A 19089-nucleotide genomic window follows, 5' to 3' on the forward strand; every position below is an offset into this window, starting at 1 on the left:
CAGCGGGTCGGACGGGTCGGAGCTTCGGACGGGTCGGACGGGTTAGAACTCTTCGGATAGTGCGACGTGGACGATCCGAGACCCTCGATCTCAGTACGCGGGGCGTACGAAGGTACGCGGGGCGTACTTCGGTCCAATCCGATGACTCCCCTTCGGATATTACCGGGAATTTATAATTAAATTCTTATTTATTTTAAATAAACTTCAAAAATTCATATCTCTCTCATACGAACTCCGTTTTTGACGTTCTTTATATCCACGCGAAGGTGAGACCATGATCTACGACTTTCGTTTAGATTCCGTTGGCTAATTCCGAAATTATTTTTATTATTTATTTATTAAAATGACGTGATTAAGGAATTTCTTCAAAATTTCATAACTTCCTCATCCGAGGTCAGATTTGGACGTTCTTTTCGTGTACGCAAACCTTGATATGATTCCTACTACTTTCTTTAATCCGAACAAGATTTTAGGAAGGTTACATTTTGACCTAAATTTGATCGGTTTTACATTACATTGACTCGAAATATCGGGTTGTCACATCATCCCCCCGTTAGAAGGAATTTCGTCCCGAAATTAGAATTTTAAGCAAGTTAGAAATTACGAATAACTAAGCAAAAAGGTGAGGGTATTTCAGTTTCTTCTGATCCTCACGTTCCCAAGTGAATTCCGGTCCTCGCTTGGCATTCCAGCGAACCTTCACGATAGGGATACGGCTTTGCTTTGTCTGCTTGACCTCACGGTCCATGATCTCTACAGGTTCTTCCACGAAGTTGAGGCTCTCGTTGATTTCGATCTCGTCGAGTGGGATTACAAGAGTCTCGTCGGATAGACACTTTTTCAAGTTAGATACGTGGAATGTAGAATGTATGTTACGAAGTGCGTCTGGTAGTTCGAGTTTGTAAGCTACGGGGCCGACTCTTGCAAGAATCTCGAAAGGCCCTATGTACCTCGGATTAAGCTTTCCACGCTTGCCGAAGCGTATCAAGCCCTTCCAGGGTGAGACTTTGAGGAGGACTCGGTCTCCCACCTGAAATTCCAAAGGTTTCCTTCGTTTATCAGCGTAGCTCTTCTGTCGGTCTCTAGAGGCTTTCAATCGTTCACGGATCTGAACGATTTTCTCTGTTGTTTCCCGAATGATCTCCGGACCGGTGAGAGTACTGTCGGAAGTTTGCCCCCTGGCTAATTGGGTATCACCCACCTCAGCCCAGCACAGAGGGGATCTGCACTTACGGCCGTAGAGAGCTTCAAATGGAGCAGCCTTGATGCTCGTGTGATAACTGTTATTATAGGAAAACTCGACAAGGGGTAAATAAGTATCCCATGCCTTCCCAAAGTCAATCACGCAGGCTCGCAACATATCTTCCAGAGTTTGGATGGTCCTCTCACTTTGTCCGTCGGTCTGAGGATGGTAGGCTGTGCTCATGTCCAGCCTTGTTCCTAGAGAATGTTGTAGTGATTGCCAAAATCTTGAGGTGAACCTACTATCTCTATCGGAGATAATGGACATAGGTACACCATGTAGCCGTACGATTTCCCTAATGTATGTTCTCGTAAGCTTCTCCATCTTGTCGGTTTCTTTGATAGGTAGGAAGTGTGCAGACTTGGTCAATCTATCAACGATGACCCATATGGTGTCAAGTCCACCCGTTGTCTTGGGCAACTTGGTTATGAAATCCATAGTGATCCGCTCCCACTTCCATTCCGGGATCTCTGGTTGCTGCAATAAACCAGAGGGCTTCTGGTACTCGACCTTAACCTTTGCGCAAGTAAGGCATTTACTTACGAAGGTAGCAATCTCTGCTTTCATATTAGGCCACCAGTATAGCTTCTTAAGATCCAGATACATCTTATCTGAACCTGGGTGGACGGAATACCGAGTGTTGTGCGCCTCGGTCATGACCAAGTCTCGGAAACCACCATGTTTCGGTGTCCAGATCCGGTTCATGAAATATAAAGCTCCGTCACCCTTGGCTTCTAAATTCTTGTCCATTCCTCTAAGGGATTCACTTGACACATTTTCAGATTTCATGGCCTCAAGTTGAGCCGCCTGAATTTGCTTAGTCAGGTGTGAATGGATGGTTATCGATAATGACTTGACTTTGCGACCAGAATATTCCTTCCGACTTAGGGCGTCTGCTACTACGTTGGCTTTACCCGGATGATAACGAATATCGCATTCGTAATCACTGAGTAGCTCGACCCATCGTCGTTGTCTCATGTTGAGCTCCTTCTGATCGAAAATGTGTTGTAAACTCTTGTGGTCGGTAAAGATAGTGCTCTTCGTTCCATACAAGTAATGTCTCCAGATCTTCAGAGCAAACACTACTGCTCCTAGTTCAAGATCGTGGGTTGTGTAGTTAACCTCGTGTGTCTTCAATTGTCTTGAGGCGTAGGCGATGACCTTACCTCGCTGCATCAGAACACATCCGAGTCCTTGGTTTGATGCATCGCAATAAACTACGAAGTCTTCTATTCCTTCGGGAAGGGATAGTATTGGTGCGGTGCACAAGGCTCGTTTGAGCGTTTGGAACGCTCTTTCTTGTTTCTCTTCCCAGTCAAAGGCCACGCCTTTCTGGGTTAGTATTGTAAGAGGCTTCGCTATTCGTGAGAAGTTCTGAATGAACCTGCAGTAGTAGCCAGCGAGACCTAGAAATTGACGAATTTCTGTAGGAGTCTTCGGTGCTGACCAGTTCTCAATGGCCTTAATTTTGGATGGGTCCACGTGGATTCCCTCTTCGCTTACCACGTGTCCTAAGAATTCGACTCTTCGGATCCAAAATTCACATTTCGAGAACTTCGCATAAAGTTTCTCTTTTCGTAATGTCCCTAGAACTTGTCGCAGATGATCGCCATGTTCTTTCTTACTTCGGGAGTAGATTAGGATGTCGTCAATGAAAACGATGACGAACTGATCCAAGTAGGGTCGGCATACTCTATTCATCAGATCCATGAATACTGCGGGCGCATTGGTCAATCCGAATGGCATCACCACGAACTCGTAATGTCCGTAACGAGTTCGGAAGGCGGTCTTCGGCACATCCTCCTCCAGCACTCGTAACTGGTGATACCCGGATCTCAGATCAATCTTAGAAAAATAGTTCGCCCCTTGCAGTTGGTCGAATAGATCATCTATGCGTGGTAGAGGATAACGATTCTTGACCGTCAGTTTGTTGAGTTCTCTGTAGTCAATACACATACGGAAGGATCCGTCCTTCTTCTTAACAAACAAGACCGGTGCTCCCCAAGGTGAGAAACTTGGCCTTATAAAGCCCTTGCTGAGCAGTTCGTTAAGTTGACCAGAGAGTTCTTGCATCTCGGCTGGTGCTAAACGGTAGGGCGACTTGGCTACTGGGGTAGCTCCTGGGACTAAGTCGATTCTGAACTCGACTTGTCGTTGCGGAGGTAATCCGGGTAGTTCTTCTGGGAAAATGTCGGGGAAGTCGCTCACTACTGGGAGGTTCTTTAGTTCTTTCGTTTCTAGGTTCGTGTCGACGACGTGAGCAAGGAATGCGTGGTATTCCTTACGCAGGTATTTCTGTGCTTGAATACTTGATATGATGCGAAGACTTGCACCGGGTTTGTCGCCATAGACTATAAGAGTTTCGTTAGACGGAAGGTTTAGACGGACTGCTTTCTCGAAGCACATGATGTCGGCACGATGAAGGCTTAACCAGTCCATGCCAATGATGACGTCGAAACTTTTGATTGAGACTGGCATGAGGTCGATTGGAAATGAATGGTTGTCTAGGGTTAGGGTACAACCTAAGTATATGCTACTCGTATTTTCAGTTTTTCCATTAGCCATTTCTACTGTAAATAGTTCTTTGAGTGCGTGCGGTGGTTGATTAAGCATGCGAGCAAATTTATGGTTTACGAAGCTTCGCTCCGCTCCACTATCGAATAGAATGCATGCATAGGAGTTATCGAGGAGGAACGTACCGGTTACTACTGTCGGGTCAGCAACTGCTTCCCCGTGGCCTATAGCCAGTACCCTCCCTGCTCCTCCAGCATTCCTCGCTTTGGGGCAGTCCCTCTTGAAGTGGCCTGCTTCGCCACATCCATAGCAGGTTGGGCTCGCGCCAGAGCTAGGGACTTGGTTGATAGGTTGTGCCGGGAATTTACAGAATCGGACGGTGTGTCCTTTCGTGTTGCAGTTAGAGCACTGCAATTCACGGCAGGGGCCGTTGTGGTGGTAGCTGCATTTGTTGCACTTGGGCGAACTTCCAGCATACCGACTAACCGGGGCAGTAGTAGCAGCAGTAGAGGTTACTGCGGCATGAATTGCCACCAATTGCTGCTTTTTGGCAGCCTGCTGCTTCTTCCTTTCATCCCAGAATTTCCGCTTAGTCTCGGTGGGTTTGGAGGGTTCCGGGATGGCTAGGGTGGTTGTGGTTGCAGGGGTTTTGACTCCATGGTCAATGAGTCGTTGTGCCAATCGTTTGGCACTGTCGAAGGTAGCGGGGTTTGACGCTAGCACATTCCCCTGATACGGAGGCACTAGCCCCCATATGTACCTCTCGATCTTCTTCCCCTCGGTGGGAACCATATTGGGGCAGAGGGCCACCAGCTCGCTGAATCGGGCAGTATAAGCGACCACATTGGTGCCCTTCATTGACAGGTTCCAGAGTTCCTGCTCCAGTTTCTGGATCTCGCCCCTCGGGCAGTATTCCTCAGTCATGAGGTCTTTCATTGTTTCCCAGCCCATGTCGTTGGCTACGACGAGAGTTAGCGCTTTGACGTGGCCGTTCCACCACGTTAGGGCCTTACCCTCAAAGGTGCAGGCGGCATATTTCACCTTGCACGCAGCAGGGCATGAACAGATTTTGAAGACTGATTCAGTCTTCTCGAACCACTGCGAGAGAGCAATGACTCCGCCGGTGCCATAGAAAGGCTTCGGCTTGCAGTTTGTAAAATCCTTGTAAGAGCACTCCCTTGAGCGCACAAGGATTTCGATCGGAGTAGATTCCACAGGGGTTCCACCTCTGCTGGCATCAGAAGAGTGATACTGAGCCATGGCAGTTGCCACTGCTGCAGCTACAACAGCATTCAGGGCTACAGTATTGATGACCGGAGGCGGAGGAGGTGGTGGAGGTGCAGGATTATTCCTATTCCTGGGAGACTTGCGAGGAGGCATCCTTTAGCTGAAAGTTTAAAAAGATAAGAAGGATGGTAAGAATCAATTTGTAAGCAACTTGAGAGTGACACACGGACTAACTAACCATAGTCCAACAGTTGAAAGAGTGTTTGAAACCTTAATAAGAAATATTTGAAGGAAAGTATAAGTGTATAGACTTTTCCCAGATAGTTAGATCTCAAAAATACTGGTATTACCGATGTAATAAGTTCAGTGAAAATCGACCTAACAGTAGGTCATACATCATACCATATAGAAAAGTTTGACAGTTCTTGGATTTCAAATTTGAGTACGGAAGTTAGAAACATTTTACACACAAGCGCTACTTGGAGCACAGATGTTAAAGGCTATTCTTTAATTAAAAGACGGAGCTGTACTAGACATCAACCAACGGCGATGGGAAAATCCCGGGCGAGTACTGCGGTCGGATACTTGACGAAACACTTCTTGAATGGGTCGATCCTGAGTCCTCTGACAAGCTCGAAGTTCCAATATTTCAGCTCGTGAGGCAGCCAACTGCTACAGCAGGGTTTCATTTGTCCTCCGGGTCCCTTCCATGTCTTCTTCAAGGCGGCGGATGCTGACTGTGTTGACACCTGAGTCGGCATCAATCTCTATGACCCAGTCGACGGCTGCTCCACCTTGCTTGACAATACGAGCTATTCTGCGGATAATGACAGACAGAGCTCGGTCAGTAGAGCCACCATCGCTGACGGTGTAAAAGGTTCGGTCCCCAAAGTATGGTAAGGGTTGACCCTGATCATCACTCCAGCGGTTCAGGTTGTTTGCCCACATGGGTGTAGGACCTGGAAACGCGGGTCGAGGGTTGTTGTTCGGGGCTTGACCTACAATCGGTAGGTTGTTGACTTCAGGCTCGGAGTCGGATCCATCTGAGAAGCCTTCTGCGAGGTGATCATTCAAAGGGATTGGATGATCAACTTCGGGCTCTTCATCGATCCACCCGGCATTGCCTTCATTAGGAAAGTACGGGTCGCCATGATGGATATCTAGCCATCAAGATCTACGCGAGAATAGAGGTATAAGAATATAGTATACGTGTAACTAGTAGCGCAAAATACTCCTATAGTATTTTAAGTTTATGTTCTATTGATCTTCTTGTGGTATTGTTGGTAAGTTTTTAGACTTGTTAACCTATCACAACCATTCTAAGGCATGTGCTAATCACTCCTAGGATCAGCATAGTTGATCAGGCTATGCCATTCCCAGGACTGACCATACATCCCCGAGCTCACTTGTGATATTTAACAATCGTAATACTTTTGTTCTTGTCATTGTGACACTTATTTTAGTATGAATGCAGACTAGTATACTTAGTTAAATATTTTATTATTTAAAGTATAGACTCTTGGTCAGAGTTTAATCCCTAATGGGTTTATAGTTTAGTATATCTTTTATGGGTTGATATACTCAATTCACTATAAACAATGCTCTGATACCAATCTGTCACACCCCAAAACCAAGAACGGCGGAAACGTTCTAGGGCGGAGGACGTCATGTAAGGTAATCACAACACAGTAAATGTAAATAGGCAAACAACATCATCCATTGCATTAAAATATATAAATTTAATACATGTGTGTTCTGTAAAATTTTAGACACCAAAAATATAACGTAAATCAAAATAACAAAATGATGAGTCTTGAGTACGCTCCATCATCTCAAAAGCTGGCATCGGTACCTGTCTACTGATGACCTGAGAATACAAGTTATTTTGAAAGAGTTTATCAGCATTAAGCTGGTGAGTTCATAAGTATTTTAGTGTCAATGTTCATTGTCAAAAACGTTTGAACTTGTCCCAATGTATAAGTTTGTAAAAATGTAAATAAATGTTTAAAAGTATTTGCAAAAGTTTGAATCTCTCAGAAAATCCTATATTTTCTATAATAGTAACCTTCTACCAAGGCTTAACTGTTTTGTAAACTCGTCTGTTGTAAAAGTGTGTGATTTCCCAAGTATAACTATTATTTGATAAAATATAGTTTGTACATTAATGCTTAAGTGAGATTATCACTAAAATATGTAATGGGTAAATCATTGTAGTACTGTAGTTTTGTATAATAAGAACTACTGTTGTACTGATTACTACTACCTTAAACCGGATTTATATTAAGGTATGATGTGATAATTGCACCATACTATCGACTGATAACAACGACATAAAGAACGGTCGTAATAACGGAATGACGTTTGGCACCCGCAGACCTGCAGGTCCGGCTGTAGCTAGCAGCAAGGTGTAGGATAGTCAATCCAGTATAGATCTATACGCAAACTCAACGCTCTCCCTCCAAGAGAATTCTGGCTACAACTCGGGCCATGACATTTAAGGCATGCTCCGATACAGTGGATCACATTTGTTATCGTATTCTTGCATGTGTGATGAAATGTTTCTTGTTCTAGTATAGTTGTATATGTTCTCGTAGTATTGTTGTATATATTCTCTTCCTAGTATAGACTCATGAATGAACTGACTCATTGATCTAGCAGTTGTAATAGTATGATTCTGTGTTACCCCGATGGTAACTTGTTAACAGTGCGTTTAGTACATATGATTATGGAAGTATTTTTATGTCTATATATGTATATTTGATATATAATTAATATGGAAACGACCTTCGGATGGTCACCCAAAATCCTATCAGACCACATCCAAATCGAGGAAAAGGAAACAAGGTGGATAGCCTTCCTAAGCCCTTTAAACATTATTTATACGTCTATACATATATGGGCATGCAATTTGTAATATAAAAGCATAAATAAGTATTTATAAGGCATTTGAAACATAAGTATTATTTTTATAGAAAGATTGACTTGATGTCAATCTATAAAACCATTTGAAGGTGTAGATTTGATTAAAACAGTTTAAGTATAAGGAACATTTGCTTAAATCACAGTTGTAGTGTAAATTCGAAAAGTAAATGGGTTTGGAAAACATTTAGAAGTAAAACAGTTTGATAGATAGTTTGAATAGTGATAAAACCACTGATTTCCCTAGTTATTAATCACATGTGATTAGTACAATCACATGTGATTGAAACAATAACTATAAGTATTTAACTTGTATTCCCCCCCTTTTGAAAGCATATAAAAGCATTTAGAATATTTAACAGGTTGATTAAGGGGTATGAAACTCACTTGATTGATTGAAGAAAGCGAGATGGAAAACCGGGCAGAGTTTCGTCTCGGAAAACGGATTTTTCTCGGGATTCTCGGGAATCTCGGGAGTAAAATCGACCCTCGGGACTTGAGCAAAAAGACCAGAGCTTCGGGTTATAACGGGCACGGAAAACGAGACAAAGTTGTGAGAGAGAGGAGAGAAATGAGCAACATTTTCGGAAAGCCTCGCATCCTATTTATAGGAAGGCTGAACCGCCTCCGAACGCGGGGCGTACGCTCGTACGCAGCGCGTACGCGTACGTCATGCATGACCGAAGCCTCGACTGCCTCGGTTCGGATGGGACGGGTTGCTGGGTACGCGGGTCGGATGGGACGGCGGGTCGGACGGGACAGCGGGTCGGACGGGTCGGAGCTTCGGACGGGTCGGACGGGTTAGAACTCTTCGGATAGTGCGACGTGGACGATCCGAGACCCTCGATCTCAGTACGCGGGGCGTACGAAGGTACGCGGGGCGTACTTCGGTCCAATCCGATGACTCCCCTTCGGATATTACCGGGAATTTATAATTAAATTCTTATTTATTTTAAATAAACTTCAAAAATTCATATCTCTCTCATACGAACTCCGTTTTTGACGTTCTTTATATCCACGCGAAGGTGAGACCATGATCTACGACTTTCGTTTAGATTCCGTTGGCTAATTCCGAAATTATTTTTATTATTTATTTATTAAAATGACGTGATTAAGGAATTTCTTCAAAATTTCATAACTTCCTCATCCGAGGTCAGATTTGGACGTTCTTTTCGTGTACGCAAACCTTGATATGATTCCTACTACTTTCTTTAATCCGAACAAGATTTTAGGAAGGTTACATTTTGACCTAAATTTGATCGGTTTTACATTACATTGACTCGAAATATCTGGTTGTCACAACAAACACCATTATTCTCATAGTCAATACCTTTTGAAAACCCCTCGGATCATCTTCTTGACAAAATCTGTAACATCCTAATGTTCACGTACTTCTAATTCAACCCTATAATTATATTATAATGTGTTTTGGTCTCTAAGTCCAAGAAAATATGAATTGGAGCCTTAGTGGCATTTTCGTAATGTTGGCAATGAGGAGTATGTCATGCGTACCAGTGTGTATGCTGAGAGTACTAGGACACGCCCTAGTACGCTGGGCGTACATCTATATACGTAGGGCGTACTTGCTAAATGAGGAAACCCTAATTTTTAGGGTTTGGTTGGTATTTAAGCATCCTTATGGGTTCATTTCCCTTCACCTTAACAACCTCCACCCTCTCTTTCGTGATTGTGACCCTAGAACCACCTTGTGAAGCCATTTCAAACATTAAGGTGTGTGTTTGTTTGCTTAGAAGCAGAAGGAAGGAACCAAACTCCTCTTGGAGGGAAGAAGCACCTTGGATCTGGGATTTATTCTTCATTTGCAAGTATCCTAAGGTATAAAGCTTGCACCTTTGTTTTCCAATCTTGTAGGTCTAGAAATGGGGGTTTTTATGTTACTTTTTGGTCCCAAATGTCTCATCTTGTGCATGGCTTGTTCTTGTCATTTTGATTTGTCCTTTAAGACCCTAAGAGGGGTCATAAGCCATAAAAATGAAGTCCTATTGGTTAGAATTGATCCATACATCTTATGGAAGGTCTTAATGGATTAAGACCTTGAGTTAAGCTCTTATTGGACATGTAAAGTAATAAAGTTGGAAACTTTATGACTCTAGAGTGTATTTGAGCCTTGGATATAGAATATGGACTTAAGTGCTTAAGCCATTAAGCACTTATTGGATTTTGAAGATTGCGAGGGTGTGTCTCGTGTACTCGGTCAACCACCCCGATGGTAGTCAAGCTGCGAGGCCTTGTGTATGTCATGCGTACCTCAGGAGTATGCCCTACATACTCGCATTGGTTCAGCTCTATTGAGTTGACTCGGTTGAGTTGACTCGGCTGGGGTTGACTCAGTTGACTTAGTAGGTTTTGACCAGTTGACTTTGACCAAGTTTGACCTTGAGGGTATTTTCGGATTTTGATGGAATTGGTTAATTTGTGGGATTAGGTGTGGGTTAGAGAGCTGAGATTCGGAGTCGGGACCTTATTAGCTTCTAAGTTTGCGAGGTGAGTTTTCCTCACGGTACTTACGGGTAGAAGGCACCAAGGTTGGCCCGTTGGATTGATATCCTGTTATGCATGCTATTGTACTGTAGTGATCTGTTAGATCGGTATCTTGGTATAGAGGACGATGTTATGCTTAGTGATCCGTAGATCTGTTTGACTAGCTATAGACTGTTATATGCTTATATGTTATATGTGCACATGTTTGGTTGGTGGCTGAGGCTTCACTGCTTTGTGCGTAAGCAAACAGGTCGGGGCATACCAACCCGATGGTTGAATGGGCCCGAGGGTATTCCATCCCGAGGATGATTGGACCCATAGTGTATTGGCATTCCAACCTGATGGTTGAGGGGACTGGGGTATTCCAACCTGATGGTTGATTGGACCTATAGTATGTTGGCATTCCAACCCGATGATTGAGGGGCTTGGTGTATTCCAACCCGATGGTTGATTGGACCCTTAGTATGTTGTTAATTATATCTATTATTTGTTTATGTGTTGGTACTTTGTGGGATCTCACTAAGCTTTAGGATTATAATTTTGGGTTATATTTCTGGTACTTTAGATGACCGCAGGAAGGCGAAGGCATGACCGTACACATCCTTGTATTTTGACTTATGATTTGGGAAACTATGATATTGAACATGTTTTGAAAACTATGTGTAAACAATTTATGATTTTGGATTGGTTTAAAAAGTTTAATTTTTTCATGATTTTTATGGATGTTACAAAATCGGAACCCTATCACCCTCATGTAAGCTTTGGTGTATTCATCAATGGTGTTGTTGCCTTAAGGTGTTTCCTACTGGAGCAAACTAAATAAGTTGCATATCTTCACCTTTCCTTCTTAGCAAAATCAACATCCAAGAAACAAGGTTTCCATAGCAAAAGGCGATGATGGTGGTTGGTGGGGTTGGTTTACCAGAGGAGGTGGTTATGTTGGTGAATTGTAGGGAAGAGGGCGAGATGAGGGGGATGAAGCGAGGTAGGGGCGGGGATGAAGATTTCAATATTCTTTTGTGGATTGATTTCTAATTTGGTCAATTGCTTGTTTTTCTACTGATTATGTGTACCTATCATATCCCCTGTCCATCAATAGGTTTTATCTTCTCCCCACTTTGTTATCATCCATGAAAACATTCCCATTGATTGCTAGATGTGTTGGTATAGGTTAATATATGATTTTTTGGTGTGGTTTTATACATGATCTTATCTTCTAATTTGGTCAATTGCGGGATGTGTGGGTGTGGATTCATATACAAATTGTTTTTTTTTCCTAAATCACTAAATCATGGTATATATGTGTTGAAAAAGGTTTATAAGTGTGTAATGCCCTGTTCCGAATCGCTACCCATTTGGGTGTGGTTGATGGTATGTGAATGATTCGGGCAATCGGAGTTAGTTTTGGAGCCAATGGTATTTTGGGAAATGTTCAGCTCGTACTTTTATGGAAGTTGGCTGTTTGTTCATGATATTGTAAGATAGGTATGTGTTTTTTAAGGCATAGAGCTTCTTGTTACCTTTTCATGGATACAAGGATGGTTGGAATCGGAGTTGTATCAAAGAATTTATGGCCTTCAGAATGAATTAGGGTTTGAGGGTAGACCTTAGTATGTGGGGTGTACCAAGAGAGTACGCGAGGCGTACTGGTGCGAAGGGATCTACGTCGTGTGTAATAAGGATTACACTTAGCATACTGCGAAGTTGGGATCGGGATGTGAGACCTTGTACGCGGGGCATACGAGGAGTACGTTGGGCATACGAGGGAAAGGATGAAACCCTAATTTTTAGGGATGTACCCTATATAAGCTTTATGTTAGTCCCTTTGGTTCATTTATAAGCTATCCTCCATAACCTAAAAACCTTAAATCGAACATTTTAGTCTCTTGGTGGTATTCTTGAGCTCTTAGAAGGTTTTTGGTGCACATTTTGCCCTTGGGAAGGAAAGAAGCGAAGCTTGAAGTTGTTTGGCTTGGTGGAGAGGCTTTGGATCCAGAATCATCACCTTGCGGGGAAGCTTATTGAGGTATCAAGTTTTCATCTTGGATTGTGTATGATTAGATCTCTTCATGGCTATTTTATTATGATTTTGGTCTTCTTTTTGAGTCTATGGATGATTTGGGTTGTTTAAGGGTTGGTTCTTTAATTTGAGTTGTTTTGGAATTCTTAAGAATAAAGGTGCAAGCTTTATGTGAAGAATGGTGTCATTCATGCATTAAGTCAACCATTAAGTCCCTTTTTAAGCTTAAGAGCTTCATTTAGTCATATATGGACGTAAAGTTGGCAACTTTACGTGATAATCCAACTCAAGGAGGTCAGATCTATGTTTGGGAAGCTTTATCTTAATGGATAAAGTGGAAATCAAGTTTGATGGGTTTTGAGCATTACAACATTCCAATGGTGCACATGCAACCCTATTTGCTTTGGATCTAGGTTTTTTTCAAGTTATACATGCAAATTAATTTTCCAAAGCAAAACCCTAATCCAACATACAAGAAAACTAAATCTAATCATATTAGGGTTAGAAGAATACCTTTCTTGTTGATTGCTTGATCTTGACCTTTAAGAGCTTAGTGCCTCAAGTACTGCACCTCTAATGGAATCACAAACACCACTTAGCAATGATTGAACACGAGAGAGGTGGAGGCTACAAGATTTCGGCCAGGGTTTTTTCTAAGGAATCAAGTGGCCGATTTCATGAGCCCTGGGGTTCCTTTTATAGTTGAGGCTACTAGGGTTTTCAACTGGAAACCCTAATTCCCTTGCTTAGGCCCTAATCAAACCACAGACCCCCACATGATAGGGCCTTAGACAAAATTCTATGGGCTTCCCATAGATTTTCGTCCACCCCTTATCAATAGGATCCATTAGCCCAAACTACAACTATCACCGATTTTCATAATCATTCCCCGTTCTTTTAATCAGTTTCTTTTGATCACTAAATCAATTCCAAATTAATTTATGATCAATACTAATTAAATAATATGATTTCTCAATTAATATATTATTCTTATAATATATTATTAAATCACTAATTAACCTTTTTCTACAAAACTCATCTTATCAAATTGCTATGGTGAAGGCAACCTAAAAGGACCAAGTTACTATCAGATCAAGTACATCCTAATTATAGTTATGGGCTTAGATACTTAATCCAATAGTCTCCTACTTGGATAAGTCTAATAACTATAACTGCCAATGCACCTTCAGAATCTGATTAGCAATCGTAGCTCTTAAAAGCTGTTATCGAACTCTGACCTAGTCAATGACACGTCCTTTAGATAAGGGATCATATAATCCTCCGTTCTGCAAGATATCGTGTGGACAAATACATGGAACATAATCATTCTCAATGTCCAACATTTTGTTTCCCGGCTTCTAATTTGTTTGACAACGAACTTAATTGAACACATTAATTCAGTCCTGACCGGGCCCGACACATAAGTCAACACAAAATCATCGAGGGGCCCAAGATTTCACTTTTACCCTCTTACGATAAAAGGAACAGATAAACTTTGACTTATATGCTTGTATTATTTACTTGTCAAATCATACACAACAACATGTTTTATAACATCAAGTTACTGATGCGTTTACGCATTATCAATGTACAACCAAATCGCAAACAACAACTCATATATCTAGGTTTAAAGATTATACGATATTATCGTCACACAATCACTCGTGATAAATTCCATGAAGTGATTCACATGACCGTTGGTTTAATCCAATACTCAAATCTTATTTCAGAAGTACTCATGAACGTTGCAGCAAACCTTTGCTATGTTTAAGCACTTAGTCAATCTACAACCAATTCATGGCAATCTGGCCTCATTACTTACTTCCAAAGTATGATCGACTGTGGATAATTTGAACAATCCAATTATTCAGGAAGTAAAACATACAAAAATGAAACAACCGTAAACAATCGACACAAGATAGCAAACAATACTTATATATAAATCTCCATTTTATAATCACCAAATGTCAATTACATTTATCTATTAAAAGTTTCAAAACATCTATCTAATCACTAAAACTAATATCGTCCTTCAGACCAATGCTCCTCGCATGTTGTAAGTGCTTAACCCTGCTCAGACCCTTTATGATAGGATCTTCTAGATTCTCTTCTAACGATACCCTCTTAACTACGAGGAGTCCATCTTCTACCCGATGTCTGATGAAGTGGTATTTTCTGTCGATGTGTCTGGATCTACCATGATCCCTTGGTTCCTTGGTTAAGGCAATCGCTCCTTCTTTATCACATAAAATCTCTATAGGTGACTAGTACAACTCCAAGGTCTACAATAAAGTTCTTCGACCATATTACCTCCTTCGACGCTTCGCTCACTGCTATGTACTCTTATTCGCACGTTGAATCAGCCATGATCTCCTGCTTGGAACTTTTCCAAGTAACACTCTCAAGTCATCACTTAAGAATGTTCTTAACTATACACTGTCACTCTCAAGTCATGACTCCCACCAAGTGTAAGGGCCCAATCCTTAGTCCTTCGCAGATACTTAAGAATGTTCTTAACTGCTGTCCAATGAGCTCTACCCGGGTTCCCTTGATATCGGCTAACCATGCTCAACGAAAAATCCATATCAGGGCGAGTACATGTCATAGCATACATGATCGAGCCAATGGCGGAAGCATATGGCACTCGACTCATTTCTACTATCTCAGCGTCTGTACTTAGATTCCGAGTCTTACTCAGCTTGGTATTGCTTTGGATTGTCAGTTCTCCTTTCTTGGAATTCTCAATGCTAAAACGTTTTAGCACCTTGTCCAAGTAAGTACTTTGACTAAGTCCTATTAGTCTCCTACTTCTATTTCTCAAAATCCTTATCCCCAGAATGTAAGCAGCTTCTCCTAGATCCTTCATAGCGAAACACTTCCCAAGCAAGGACTTAACCTCCTACAAGGTTCTAATGTCGTTTCCTTTGTGCAGTATGTCATCAACATACAAAACTAGAAAGCTAGCTATACTCCCACTAGCCTTGACATACACACAAGACTCATCCTCGCTTCTTGAATATCCAAACTCTTTGACTTTCTCATCGAAACAAAGATTCCATCTGCGAGACACTTGCTTTAATCCATAGATGGATTTCTCAAGCTTGCACACTCTATTAGGATATTTAGCATCCACAAAACTCTCTGGCTGACATATGTAAACATCTCCAGCCAACTTCCCGTTAAGGAAGGCAGTTGTTAGGTGCATAAATTGCACCTTTTCATAAGCTAATTTCATGTTTATTTATAGCATTGCATTGCATTTTTAGTGTAATTTTCATTCATTTTGCATTTAAGGACATTATCGAGGATCTATTGATATTTCACCATTTTTGTGGATGTTTCGGGGTGATTTGAAGTTTGGAGCATGCTTAGGATGGTCAAGGGAAGATCTCGGTGAAATTTCGGATTTCGGAGCTAAATTAAAGAAATGAAGAAAATTGGAGATTGGCTATCTTAGAGTTCATTACACGGCCCGCGCTTTGGCAAGGCATACGTTACGCGGCCGCGCTTTGGAAGTATCTCAGGACATCAGAGTCATTACATGGCCGTGTAATGACAAGGCATATGTTACACGGGCGTGTAACCTGATCTGATGGAATTTCAAAATCTTAACTTCCGATTTATCTACGGTTTTGGGGACATTTAGGGGGAACTTCGACTTGGAACTTCAAAGGGGCGATTTTGGGGAGTTTATATCATCATCTAACACTTTGGAAACACTTTAATTTGCTTTTTGTAAGTCAATTTGAAGTTTAAACTTGTTTGATTTGTAGTTTAACCTAGACATGTGTGGTTGATTTCATTATCATTTCTGAATCTGAATTCTTAAGTATGTGTTATTAGGTTGTAACTTGAACTTGATTTGTGTTTAACATCTAGTAATCTTTGATTTGATCTTAATCATGTGTTTGGTTTATTCTCTTTTTCACTTGATCAATGAATTAGGGTTTTTATCAATCTAGTTAATCAAATTGTAAAATTCGTATATGTTTTATGATTTGAAGTTAGTAACATGCACTTAAATGATTGTAACTAAATCAAAATGAGTGTAATCAAAGATTAAATGTTCATAATCCCAAGCTTATGAGGAATATTGAATATTGTTGGTAATTGTTGCAAGAACTTAAAGTCATTTAATGATTTGATGAAAGAGCTTATTTGAATTAAATCAATTAAATGAAGTTTTATTTGAAAAACATGTTTTGAATAAAACATCTTTTGTCAACTTGGATATTAGAGTTTATTAATATCTAAATTACCAACCTAGATTGAACATGAGTTATAATCATATTACATCTTTCAACACAATACATGTATAGGAATCAGAATCGAAAATGTACTTCTATTACTGCGTTTTGTTAACAATCTTGTTTATTTATGAAGTTTAAATCTAGTTCAAACACAATCCCCCATTTTAATATTATTTGTATTATGTGTGAAAATATGACAAGGTAAAAAGTCCCGTTTTCCTGTGGACCGATCCTGCTTACTCTATACTATCTTTAGTATAAGAAATAGCAGTGACTTGAGCTTTATTAAGATTATTTTATCCCATTATTTGTTGGTTTGACAACCAAACAAATTGGCGCCATTGCCGGGGATACGGTAGTACTAATTGTTTATGCCAAGATCTTTTCGCACAGGTACACCTTTACCAGTTGATTTGGAGATAGAGAAATCTGCTAAACAAAGAAGGAAGCAAGCCAGACTTTTAGAGAAACAACAACAATCTGGAGTTTCTTCATCAAATCCATCAACCCCATCTTCACCAACATCCAAAAGTACCACCTCATCATCTTCACCTTTACCCGAATCTGAAACCTTTATCCCTACTCCTACCATGGGAGACAACCATTGCCAACATCCTCCACATCCACCACCTGAACAAACCTTTAGACAATGGGCCACTCAAGATGTCACCCAACAACCTTTGTGCATAAATTACCCTGCAACAATCAACTTTGAACTCAAGTCTGGACTCATCCATTTGTTACCCTCATTCTGTGGTCTTGAGAATGAAGACCCACATAAATTCCTTAAGGAATTTCATGTTGTCTGTGTAGGTATGAAGCCACATGAAGTTACAGAAGATCAAATCAAGTTAAGGTCATTCCCCTTTGCGTTACAAGATTCAGCCAAGGAGTGGTTATATGATTTACCACCGGGGTCAGTCACAACATGGAATGAACTTGCAAGGATGTTTCTGGATAAATATTTTCCAAAAATGAGAGCTTCAGCTTTACGCAGAGAGATAATTGGTATCAAGCAACAAAAGAGAGAAGCCTTGCATACTTATTGGGAACGGTTCAAGAAATTGTGTTCAAGATGTCCAAAACATGGGATTATAGAATATCAGTTGTTGCAGTATTTTTGTGAAGGAATGTCATCTTGGGATAGGAGATTACTCAATGCATCAAGTGGTGGATCTATAGCCAATAAGACTCCAACAGATTTCAGAATTCTTATCAAGAACATGGCAGAAGAGTCCAAGCATACAGTCCAAGAAGTAGAATGGTATAGTAATGCACCAAGAGGAGTGAAAGAAATTTATAGCCCAAAAATTGAAAGTCAACTTTCTAAGTTGACTAAAGTAGTGATGATGCTTGCAAAGGACAAGGGCGTGCAACCACCAACAGTTAGACCTTGTGGTATTTGTACACAAGTTGGACATCCCATTGATATGTGCCCAATGTTACAAGAAGATGTAGAGCCAGTTCAAGCTATGGGATTTTCAAGTCAACAACAAGGAAACTTCCAGCCAAGAAGCAATCCAAATTGGCATCAACCTAATGCCAATTTTTAGCCAAGACCACCACCTTATCAACCAAGACCCCCATTTCAAAATCAAATGCATCACCAACAAAGTTATCAACCACATTTCCAGCCAACTCAACCTCCTCATCAATCTCAATTCCAACCTCAAAACATGCATCAAGGAAGTAGTTCAAGCGGATCGGGAATGTCTTTGGAAGACATTGTTAAGAGTTTAGCCATAAGTACTCAAACATTTCAAAATGAGACCAAGGAGAGCATCAAGACTTTGGAGCAACAAATGACTCAACTCGCCACTTCTTGAGTAAATTGGAGTCACAAGGCAAACTACCCGCGCAAACCAAGAAGAATCCAAAACATAGTGCATGTGCCATCACTTTGAGGAATGGAAAAGAATATGAAGGTCCTAAAATGATTGAAGAAGAAGAAGAGATGGAGCTAGAGAAAATAGAAGAGAAGTCAAAAACACCTTCAAAGCAAGTTCCTATTGAAGCAAAAGTCACTCCTCCCCCATTTCCTTCAAGGTTAAGCAAGTCAAAGCGAGAGAAGGAAGACAATGAAATCATGGAGATGTTCAGGAAGGTTGAGGTAAATATTCCTCTTATTGATGCCATCAAACAAGTCCCTAGGTATGCTAAGTTCCTTAAGGAATTATTTACATCCAAGAAAAAGTTGAAAGGGAATGAAACTGTTAAAGTAGGAGAAAATGTGTCTGCAGTGTTACAGAAAAGACTACCTCAAAAATGTAAGGATCCGGGTGTATTCACGGTTCCTTGCAAATTAGGTAATCTTCATGTTCCACGAGCTATGCTAGACCTTGGAGCTTCTATCAATGTTTTTCCATATTCCATTTTTAAAACTTTAAATATTGGCATATTGAAGAAGACTGGGG

The sequence above is a fragment of the Lactuca serriola genome, chromosome 1, assembly GCF_051521515.1.
Source record: "Lactuca serriola cultivar US96UC23 chromosome 1, Lser_US96UC23_V15, whole genome shotgun sequence".
In the NCBI taxonomy this organism is placed as follows: domain Eukaryota; kingdom Viridiplantae; phylum Streptophyta; class Magnoliopsida; order Asterales; family Asteraceae; genus Lactuca; species Lactuca serriola.